Genomic DNA, 11,781 nt, shown 5'->3' on the forward strand with positions numbered 1-11,781 from the left:
AAATAGGGTGACAGAGGATCACCTTGTCTGAGCCCTCTAGATGGCTTGATGTTTCCCACTGGTTGGCCATTGAGTAAGACAGCATAAGAGACTGAATTCACACAAGACATAATGAGAGTCACCAATTTATCAGAAAAACCCAATTTTTTCATAATTTTCTCCAAGAAGACCCATTCAACCCGGTCATACGCTTTACTCATGTCAAGTTTTAATGCCATAAACCCCAATTTACCTTGGGTTTTCCTTTTAAGATAGTGTAATGTTTCAAATGCAACCAAAACATTATCTGAAATTAATCTACCAGAAAGGAAGGCACTTTGGGATTCAAAGACCAAGTTTGATAGGATTTTCTTCAGCCGATTTACCAGCACCTTAGCAATCAATTTGTAGACCACATTGCAAAGACTAATTGGTCGAAAGTCAGAGACTTTTTTTGGGTTTTTAATTTTTGGGATGAGAGATATGAAAGTGGGATTTAAGGACTCATGAACCACACCAGTATTTAAAGCAGTAAGTACCATAGTAGTGACATCCCTACCAACTATGTGCCAATAGGTCTTGTAAAAAATAGGAGACATACCGTCAGGCCCTGGGGCAGTAAGAGGTGCCATTTGACGAAGAGCATGGTCCACTTCCTCTGCCTGGAAGTCACGGTCAAGAGCTGCATTCATCTCAACTGTTACTGCTGGCTCTAATCCATTCAAAATAGCATCAAACCCATCTGGTTGGGACGTGGTAAACATGTCCTGGAAATAACTTTTAATGATCCTACCCATCTCAACGTCATCCTCCATCCATGTACCAGCTTCATTTTCTAGGCCTATGATAAAATTCCTTTTATTCCTTTGGCTAGCTCGACAATGAAAATATCGAGTATTCAGATCACCCTCCTTCAACCATGCTGTTCTTGCCCGTTGCTTCCACATGCATTCCTCCTTCCTTTTCAACTTGTCAATGTCTTTCCTCAAATTGAACACACGGTTTGGGCTTGTCATGTAACCACCAGACTCTTCAACAAATTGCAACTCCTTTAATTTCCTTTTTAGAGTGTTTCGGACATGGCCGAAGGTGTTCCGGTTCCACTCCTTCAAACTTTCTTGGCACGTGAGGATTTTTTTGTTGAATCTCGTGACTAAGGGAACCTCGCTGCTGTCACCCCATGACTCCCTAATCACCTTTTCACATGACCCCTCTTTTATCCACATCGCTTCAAATCTAAACGGACGTCCCTTGCAGTAGAACCTTTTGAATTCTGACTCCGTGCATAAGAGAAGAGGCTTGTGGTCAGAGTGGTAAGCTTCTGTCACTTGAAGATTTGAACTCCTTAGTAATATCAATTCTGTGCATCGCTCTCAAAAAAAAAAAAAAAAAAAAAAAATTCCGTGCGTCATCAAGTGACCTCAAAATTTATGAGCAACATGTGATCTCCATGTGGTGGGTTGGACATTTCATTTCAAATCTCTTTTTAGCCTTGAAATTGCTCTCTCTCTCTCTCTCTCTCATGATTCGTTTCATTGGAAATTATAATGCGAAGAACATGATATGTGACACATATTGTTGATTAGAAAACTGAGCTGAAATTTATGTTCAATAGTTTCAAACACGTGACTGTTAAATGGCAAGTCTTATATTCAAAATCAAAACTTGAGTCAAAATCTTTGTAGCTCAACTTATTGAGATCTCTTAGTGTTTCTAATAAAGACATCAAAAGTTCAAATTCCTTCTCTCTCATTGTAACTAAAAAAAAAAAAATTCAAACATAACATAAACATATATGTGTTAACAAGAGCAAAAATTTGTGTGTCTACCACATGCTTAGTGTTGTAATAGCAAAAGCTCAAATATTAATTTGATGTGAGAAAAAACTTTCAAATAGTACTCCCACACAATTGATTATGAAATTATTATGGGTTTTAGGAAAATCTTCAAAACAAATAATGAACAAAGAAAACTCAAAACTAAAATAGACATAATCACATACAAAAAATAACATCAAAGATTTACATGATTTAGCCTTTGGCCTATGGCTACTAACAACAATGGGAAAAAAATTTCACTAACAAATATTTTTTAAAAGAATACAAAAATGATGTGGAGGCACTCCGCACCCCACTAAAACCCAAAAGCCCAATACGTATATAATTCTCTCTCACAAAGACCAAAGACCAAAGAACAAAAGGTTCTTCCACAAACTAATTGTGGCACACAATGTTAGAGATCCAATAATCAAACAAATGCAATTGCTGCAACACCACACAAAAGGATCTCTCCATTTACTAAAATGCTAGCTGCTGCACTCACACTCAAACTCAAACAACGCCGGCTAGGTCAAAACAAAAGTTGTAATTTGTTCGCTTAAATCTCAGCAAAGCAAAAGAAATATAACTGACCTATAGTGATGCTAGTTAACGACCATGTTTGTCACGGAATTTGATGGTATGACTATATATGTAAGAACATGAATTTGGCATGGCCCAAGCCCACAAATTTGTGTAGAGAGTGGGATGACCAAGTGTGAGATTCGCCCAATGACACAAATAAGGTAGAAAAAGTTAAAAGCCTCATGTTTTAATAGATGAAGGGTTCTTTACAATATCACCCGAGGACAATGTTCTTGATGGTTACAGATACTATTCACTCTTTCTCTCAGTTACAATTCTCTATGTGATTTCTTCCCTCTGATTCCTGCTAGCCCCCTCTATCTGAGAGCCTCTTTCCTTTATATATTCCATGGCCTCTTTCATCTCAACCCTCCATCTATAATTTTCCCAAATCTCCTTAAGACACTTGTCACTTTAGACTGCTGGTGAAGGTGGTGGAAAAAGCTATTGAGCTATGGATCCATTATTCAGGTCACTTCTTCATTAATGTAGCTAATAAAGTTGTTGTCTTCCATTTAATTCAAAGAACCAGGTGAGACTTTTGCCAAAAACTTCCTACAAAGTTTCCATTCAACACTTGAGACATCCTTCTGCACCCCTTATATCTCCCAAGGATATTCCGTCACTCCCCATTCCATCCTCGGACCATCTCACTCCTCAAACCATGGATGTTCCTTCTAGAGGAACAACTAAAGGTTACAACGACGCTTCCCATATTCAGTCCTCGAATCCCTACAATATAGATAATGGCATCAAACATTAAGGATATTATTGAAAAAATTCAAATTTCAAAAACCAAATTAACAATAACCTAAAACATTGATAGACAAAATGTAATTTATTTTCCTCATATAATATATAAAAACAAAAGTAAAATTCAGCTACAAACTTAGTTGTAACAATAGGAACAATGGCAGAGCCACTTGAGGAATGAGGGGGCCTTGGCCCCCCCAACATTTTTGAAAAAATTACAAATGTTTTTTGAAAATATCCTGCATAATTTGAAAATTTTTAAATAACCTTATCATTTTGACCCCCTATCCCTAATAATATACATATATATCTAAGAAAGTCTAAAAATAAACATAATTTTCATTTAAATGAAATACAATCCATAAATACATATATAAAAAAATTATAATAATTAAACATTTAGTATCTCTAAAATGAACACATAAGTATTTTAACAATTACCTCAATAAATAAAAGGAAAAAAAAATTCTAATTTTCATCCCAACATATCTAGGGCTTACTTGTACACAGTAGTAGAAAAATTGAAAAGTGAAAACATTATTGATGTGCCACACCACCAAGTCCCCCACACAGTTGCATAAACATTTTACCTCACACAGGTGACTCTCTCTCTCTCATTCTCTTTGTCTTTGTTGGCGACTTAGCGTTTACCTTCTTCTTCTTCTTCTTCTTCTTCTTCTTCTTCTTTTCAGTTCTTTCTTTTTCCTCCCTCCCAGGCTCCCATTGCTACTGTAGTTTGTTTAAAAGTAAAAGTTTTGTACTGTGTGACCGAACTAGACAAAAAAGAGTGAAAGATTGAAATTCTCATGCCATGGGCCCCTCATCCCCTGACTATGCAGTGTTTTATACCCCTAGCTAACCGACTGACCCCTTGTTTTTAACTCTTTCCCATGTACTTTGCATTTGCTTTGTTTTCATTTTTTTAATTTACTTTTCATTGCTTTCTTTTTTTTATATTTTATAATATATTATTTATTATTATAATAATCAATATATTATATACTGAATGGCATTATAAATTATAAATGTACTTATAAATTATAAATGTAATTAGCTGTCTACATTGATATTGCTCAGAACTTCGCTATTGACTCAATACATGATGACTTTAGATCTCTTAAAGAGCGTAGGTTACAATTTTGAAAAAAGATGTTTAACTTTTATGGTACTGTATGTTTTGCGACTTTGCCCATTTCATAGTTGATTAAAATATATTAAAATTTTTTTGTCAATCTTGTCTCATGATTGTTTAATTTTAATTAAATACACTTTTGTTTAAAGTATATATTGAGTTATGAAGCATTATACATTACTATTTTACATTTCATATATACACAATATATATATATATATATATATATATATATATATATATATATATATATATATATATATGGGCCTTCCAAAGATAAATTCATGTCCCTGTCACTGATAGGAAGATGACAAAGTGTAGTTTAGTATGCAAAATTTTCTTATCCTTTGTTACCATCTTCTTATTGTGAACATAATCACTTGTTTTGAAAGAAAAAAAAATTGGTTTAGTACGTATGTGGATTTACATGGTTCAATTTTTCTTTTATCTTTTGATTTTATTTGCTTTTCATATTATCAAATATTTCGTTAATGACTAACCAATTTGTGTTTTGACTATACAGTTGGTATGGCAAATACGTGCTTGAAGTTAGTTTTCCTTTTTATGTTTTTGTGACATTCCCATTTTGTAATTGTATGCTAGATAGGTGAGCTTGTTTATATTAACCGTTGTAACTTATAAGACCAACCATAAATTGGGTAGGATGGATGTTGTAAGGGCACGTTTTACTTCCACAGCCCAAAAGAAAGGTCAATGGCCCAAAAAGCTCAAAACAATGAATTTGTAAAAAGTGGGCCTGAAGCTGAACTCTCAATGAATTAGGTTGACAACAATCACAGTAGGCTAATTGTTATTAGAAAGCATAAACAAACAGTTTGGGCAAGGAAAATCCTCCTCGGCAAAGTTCGAGGAAAATTGTTCTTATATATATTTCTCTTAAACTTAACCACAATTACAGTTCTTAAGTGTTTAGTGATTTTTTTGCGGATTATCTGATTACCCCGTAATGGGGTTTTTCTTCTTTATATTCCCCTTCTTCACTCCATCTCAGCCCTACACGTGTAGATTAAATTGTTGGCTTTAATACTTGTCCTATCAGCACCATTCTGAAGTCTTTGTGAGCAGCTGTAAAGCTAAATATTACCGTTCAGGTATCACCTCCACATTAATGCGGCCAGGGAGTTAGCTACAGAGCATTCAATGCAGTGGTAGTAGCTTTCTTCTCAGATATTTCTCAGCTCTCTTTTGTCTTATCCCCACCTAATGTTTATCCTTGCTAGTATGATCGTCTGGTGCCTTATTCTTGACGAAAGGTCAGATTATGACCTCTACTCTATTTAGCCGAGGAGGTACTTTTTCTCAGACAACATTTCCAGTTCCTCATGACTAAACTCCTTCCACGGGCCATTATTCTGTAGGTCTCTATCATTATTACCTATCCTCGAACTATTTGAGGTCCTCGGACACGACCTACGGCCCAATACCAATACCTAGGCCCTTTATCTGTACAGATGTCTAATACATTCCTACAATCCTACCTTGTAATTAACTCTTAAACTTAATTTTCAAAAATAACGTAGGGTACAAGTTTAATCATGGATATTTTTTTTTCTTCTTATTCTCATTTATACTTTTTAGTATCTCCATGATAATTGATCAAGGATAAATAAAAAGTGACAAAGGTTTGATAAGAACTTTCCTATACATATATTAATTTATAAAATACTTATTTATATCCTTTTTTTATATATATAATTACTTTATTTATATCTTGAACTTATATTTTTTTTTTTTTACTTTTATATATAATATAATATATAAAAAAGTGAAAACAATATTTCACAATTAATGTGATCCTAAAAAAATTAAGAAAAACTCGTACATGACTGAGTCCTCATTGATTTAAGATGTAATGTGTTTTTCTTCTTCTTAATGAAAGCTACTATTTTCTTATAATTTTTTTTTTATTTAAAGTGATCCTAAAGATATGTTACAGATTATTGCATGTGCACGTTTATGGTGCTCTCCAAAAACTAAAAGCAAATCTTCAATCCAATGAACTAAACATTTGAAACGAAATAGGCATTGTGACAGTATCAACTTGTAATGTCTCAAATCTCACCTAGAAAATGAGGCAATGTGATTGTTGTTGTTGTTGCCTCGTTCCTTGCTGCTGACATGTTGTCCCAACGAGAGAATAAGGGAAAGTGACTTTTTTGTCACCAGCGATAATTCTACGTGGAAAACCTTAAATTTATATTCAACCCCGCTCCTCTCCTCTCAGCTTCTCCATCTCGGGTTGGACCACTCCATTATCAGAAAAAGTATTTTATATCAAATAATATTGTAATACTCGGAAAAAAAAGAAAAAAGAAAAAGAAAAACACATGTATCTGAATAGGAGTCGACATGTTGCTCTTCTTTTACAAATGACTTTTATCCTTATGCATTCTATAGGTCTTATCCTAGGGTATTGTTAATGGCAAAAAGTAAAGAAAATATATATGGTGAATCTGTGGATTTTTGCTTTGAGATAATAGTGGAAAGTTATGGGATATTTTTAATAGTCTCTTTTCTGATCAAGTACCGTTATAAATTCTTCTTGAATTATTTGATTATTGAGCAGGGACAAACCCATGTTAGGGCAGAGGGGGGTCATGCCCCCCCACCCCCCCCCCCCCCCAACTTCTCCAATTTTGAAAAAAAAAATAGCACTATATACAAAAATTTCCCCTAAAAAAGATTTTTTTGGCCCCCTTCCTTCAAATCTTTACATTTTAACCCATGAAAACTAAAAAGAAAATTGCAACATCCTTTTGCCCATTGCATATTGATCCAAAAATATGAAGCCCATGGGAACTATAATCAAATGTGTGCAGTAGATACTAATACTTGTTTGTAGGTTTATTTTTATGAATTATTAACTATTTTTAGAAAATATTTTATTAACATTAATGTTGTTGTAGTTTGTCGGGTATGTTTATTTGGTTTATTTTTTGGACTAAATTTTGAAACGACAGAACTATATAATATAGAAATAACGAAACTTTTACTTGAATTGTTGATGATGGGAAAATTATCTATAATATTTGATTTTTTTTTAAAGAGAAAAAATTACAAATAATTTGAAGCTGATAATGCAACATTGCCTCTAATGTTGATGTCCCAATCCCTGAAAATTTTCAAACAAAATTCCAAAAAATTACCACCGATTAAATTAGTATTCTGTCCAAATTGTGAAAATATGAAATCATAATGTTAATGAATGTGATGAAATTCAACAAAGCTTGAGTAGATGTTAGTTTTGATTTTTATAAACTTTTTTGGGTTTGTACTTTGGCCCCCCAATTTCGAATTCTGGTTTCGTCCTTGTTATTGAGTATAAAGCTTGGAAATTGTTTAGGTGATATCTAAAGATTTTAGAGAGAAGTTCTTTGTGGTGAGCTAATTGAGGTAAGTAACTTTATCCTAATTGGTTTTATTTTGCGTATTTTAACTACTAAAAATTATTTACACTTGTTACAATGTTATTTTAATTGTTTTAGCTACAATTTTATTTTAATTGTTTTAGCTACATTGATTTAAAATAAAGAATAAAGAATTGTCACAAATATATTTGATTACTAAATATATTGTTTTATATATGTATTTGGATGAAATATATTTTTGTATGAACTATGAAGTGATATATATGATTTTTAAACAATCTAACTATGTTTTGATTCAAATACCCAGCCGATGAGAGTTATTCATTAGTACTTTGATACCCAGTCAATGGGAGTTATACAGTGATTCTGAAACATTTTTGCCTTTTGTTTTTATATTTTGGGCGAGGGAGATGGTCAATGGGAGTTCAAGCTGGTGAATGAACGAGGACTCGTCCGAGCTACCTTAAAATGAGCCCACAATCAGTAAAGTAGATTAGGACATTGAAGTTCTGAAGTTCAAAGGATTCTGGATCAAGCCCAAGTTTTGGTTATTAGTTGGAAGTTACTAATTACAAGCCCGTGTTGATCTAAATTCCCATATACATTTTTTAAGCTTTTCTTTTTTCTTTAAAAATAATTTTGGGTTCAAGTAATACCAGGGCAGAGTTAGGATTTTATGTTTTGGCGGGTGGGGGAGGTGCCAAATTGTGGAATTAATATATTAGTCAAGAATCAAGATAAACAATCACATGCATATAAACACAGATATACATGTATAAACTTTTATATTTTAATACTAAAATAGGTCATAATTTATAATTTTCGATTATAATTTATAAACATATTGTATATAAAACTATCAACTTTGACGTATGTATATTCAGTAAATAATATTTTTAGGGGAACTTATCATCTTTTAAACTTCAATGAGTATGCAAAAGTTGTCTAGTTTAATATTAAACATGTACAAAAAACAAATTTGATAAACAAAAACTACCTTGCTTGTATAACTATTAGGCTAAATGACAAATTCTATTATTTTTTAAGAGTATCATTGGACTAACTTAAATATTATTTGAGTTATTTTTAACAAACAAGGGTATCCAAACCCAGGGATGAAGTCACTCATTGGCTCTGGGGCAATGCCTCCCTCCCTCCCCCCAATGTTAAAAAACTATTAGTATATATGTAGTACAAATTTTAGCAATTTTTGTTCTTAAAATTACACTTTACCCCCTTAACAATACCATTGATTCCTTTAAGAGTAATGCTATAGCCACACTTTTCTAGAAAATTTTCGCAAACTATTGAGGTAGTAAATCTTTATTTGTTCACATCTAAGCCTACCATTTATAACATTTTTTTATTTATCAATAATCACTTATCATATGAATTATTTGTAAAAAAAGTTTATAACTCTAGCATTTTCCTCATTTTAAAAGCCATAATTTTTTTTTTTTTTTTTTTTAGTTCTAGAATCTAAAACAAAATATGCAAGTCCCAAAAAATTTTCCTAACAACAAAAATTACCAATAGCAAAGTCAAAAAAATTAAGCCCAATAAATCAATTTCACCCAAAATAATTTTGTCATTACCCAGTAGCAGACACATGTATTTAAAAAAAAAAACCTCGGCAGCTAAGCAACAACAGAACTGCCACACACAACTAGCATAGCAGTATCATGGCTGTCTCTCCTAACTCAAAGTCCTGGCTTTGTCCCTGTTCAAATCTCTTTGAGTAACTAAATATTCCCTTAAACATGTGCAGTCATACACACCAAGTTATTACAAAAAGAAATCCCTTGAAAGTGGCCCCAAAATACTGGTAAGAGGTTTTGAACCGAAAATCTTATAGATATCATAAAACGTTATGAAATGAATTATTTAACTTAACTTTGTACCTTGAAAGCAAACTTACTACAAATTTAGTTTAGAATCAATAATAGATTGTTTTCATGATTTAAAATAACTTCAAATTCATTTTTGATAAAGGAATGATTTAAAATTTATTAAGAAACAAATATTTAGTGCATGTTCTTTGGTAAAATGCAGTAACCTATCTTGAGGTTTGGGGTATTTCCAAGTACATCCAAAACTTATTAAAAATAATCAATCTAGTCCTAAAAACAAATGGTAACGTCGTTTGCACTCTTCAAACAATTTAATTCATTTTTTTCCCTTTTCTTCTCATATCTCTCTCTCTCTCTTTTCTTTTCTTTTCCTTTGTCTGGCCAAATCTTAGTCTTCTAGTATGTTTGTTTGGAGGTAAAATAGGGTAGATGAAAAACTTTGGAAAGAAAAACTTATTTAGAGTATATTTGGTTGAGTAGAGAGGAAGAAAATAAATTGTAGGGTTCAGTGTTTTTTCCCTGGGTCCACCAAAATGGGGAGAAAACTGAATGGGGATGCATTTTTTTTTTTTTTTATTGAAAAAAATGCCCATGTGCATGTGTACATGGGCTTCATCTAATTGCCTCTTTTTTTTTTTTTTAGGCAACAACGTTGCTTCTCTTTTTTTTTTTCTTTTTTTTTTCTAGGGCCTGAGTGTGCCTCTTTTTTTTTTTTTTTTTTTTTTTTTTTTTTTACTTTCTTGAGCCTGGGCATGATAGTTGTTTTTTTTAAAAAAAAAACTAGATGTGATTTTTTTTTGGGACATGATTTTTATTTTTTAATAAATTTGGGTGATTGTTCTTTTTTTTTTTTTTTTTGGTTACTTGTCACTTTTTTGTTTTAATTAGGCATAATTCTTTAATAAGGGTATATGAGTAAATTTATTCAAACTCATTTTTTTTCATCCTTACACTTTTCCACCCCTCCAACCAAACAGACCCTTCAAGGACCTTCTTTCTCCCATCTCTTCTTCCTTCATCTTTCTATTTTGTCAATGAAAATCCTATGGTGGTGGGTTCAATGGGAAAAGTGAATTTGGGTTTGATCGACGTGGATATCAGATGTTTGATTTTTAACTTGGTGGCTTATGGTGATAATGTGGTAGAATTTTGGACCTTGGGTGGTGTGATTGGGTTTAGGCCATTCGGGTTTTCTTGGGTTTCTTTGAGAAGGAGATGAGATTTTTCCTTTGGGTTTTCTTGGCAACCAAACACTGGATAAAGGAGTCTAAAGAGCAGATGACACTCTATATTGCTTGTCCTTTTAATTTATGGGGCTTTTACTTTTGATTTTCTTGGCTACCAAACACAAAATTATTAATATTTGTATTTTTTAAAATTTTAGTTTAAGAGAAAAAAAACTATGAAATTTGTTGGTGTGGTGTTGATGAAACACGGAATGTTGGGATTTAGATCCTCTAGAGTTCTTAGGGTACTCTACCAGTAGAGTTCATTAAATCCTAACCACTCTTTAATGATTTAATGGTCTAGATTTTGCCATGTCAGCATTTCATTAATAATATTCTTGAAATAATAAAATAATGTTGTAAACAAAACAATTAAGATGATTGTTAATGAAATGCTGACATGGCAAAATCTAGACCATTAAATCATTAAAGAGTGGTTAGAATTTAATGAACTCTACTTGATAGAGTACCTTAGGAACTCTAGAGGATCTGAATCCCGAAATGTTGTGGTCTTCTTTCATAAATCACAGTACGTAGCAATTGACTTTGTAGTCTTCTTTCATAAATCACAGTACGTAGCTTTGCACTTTGAAAAAGAGTGCACAAACAGAGTATAACGCCATTCATATTTATGGACCAAATTGGTCACTTTTAAGAAGTTTTGGATGTGCTCGGTTTTACCCCAAACCTCCGAGTAGTTCATTGTATTTTACTCTATGATCTTTTATTAAGATTTTGTTAACATTGAATGTATGTCCTACTAGTTTTATTTTTTATATTGTATATAGTCAGCATATTTATCATTCTTGAATTCATAATTAATTTCTTTGGTTAACGCCTTGGTCCCCCAAGTTAAATTTCTAGTTCCACCCTTGATGGCATAAAAATTAGTTGTAGGGAACAAGAGGATTTAAATTGGAACTTGTGCAAAAACTTAGGAACCAAAAAAAAAAACTTCTTGGGATGAAAACCAAATTTTGTGCAAAGTTTAAGGAAGAAAACAATATTTTAACCTTAATTATTCGATCTATGGAGAATTAAAGACTATAT

This window comes from Castanea sativa, chromosome 6 (assembly GCF_040712315.1).
Source record: "Castanea sativa cultivar Marrone di Chiusa Pesio chromosome 6, ASM4071231v1".
Taxonomy (NCBI): domain Eukaryota; kingdom Viridiplantae; phylum Streptophyta; class Magnoliopsida; order Fagales; family Fagaceae; genus Castanea; species Castanea sativa.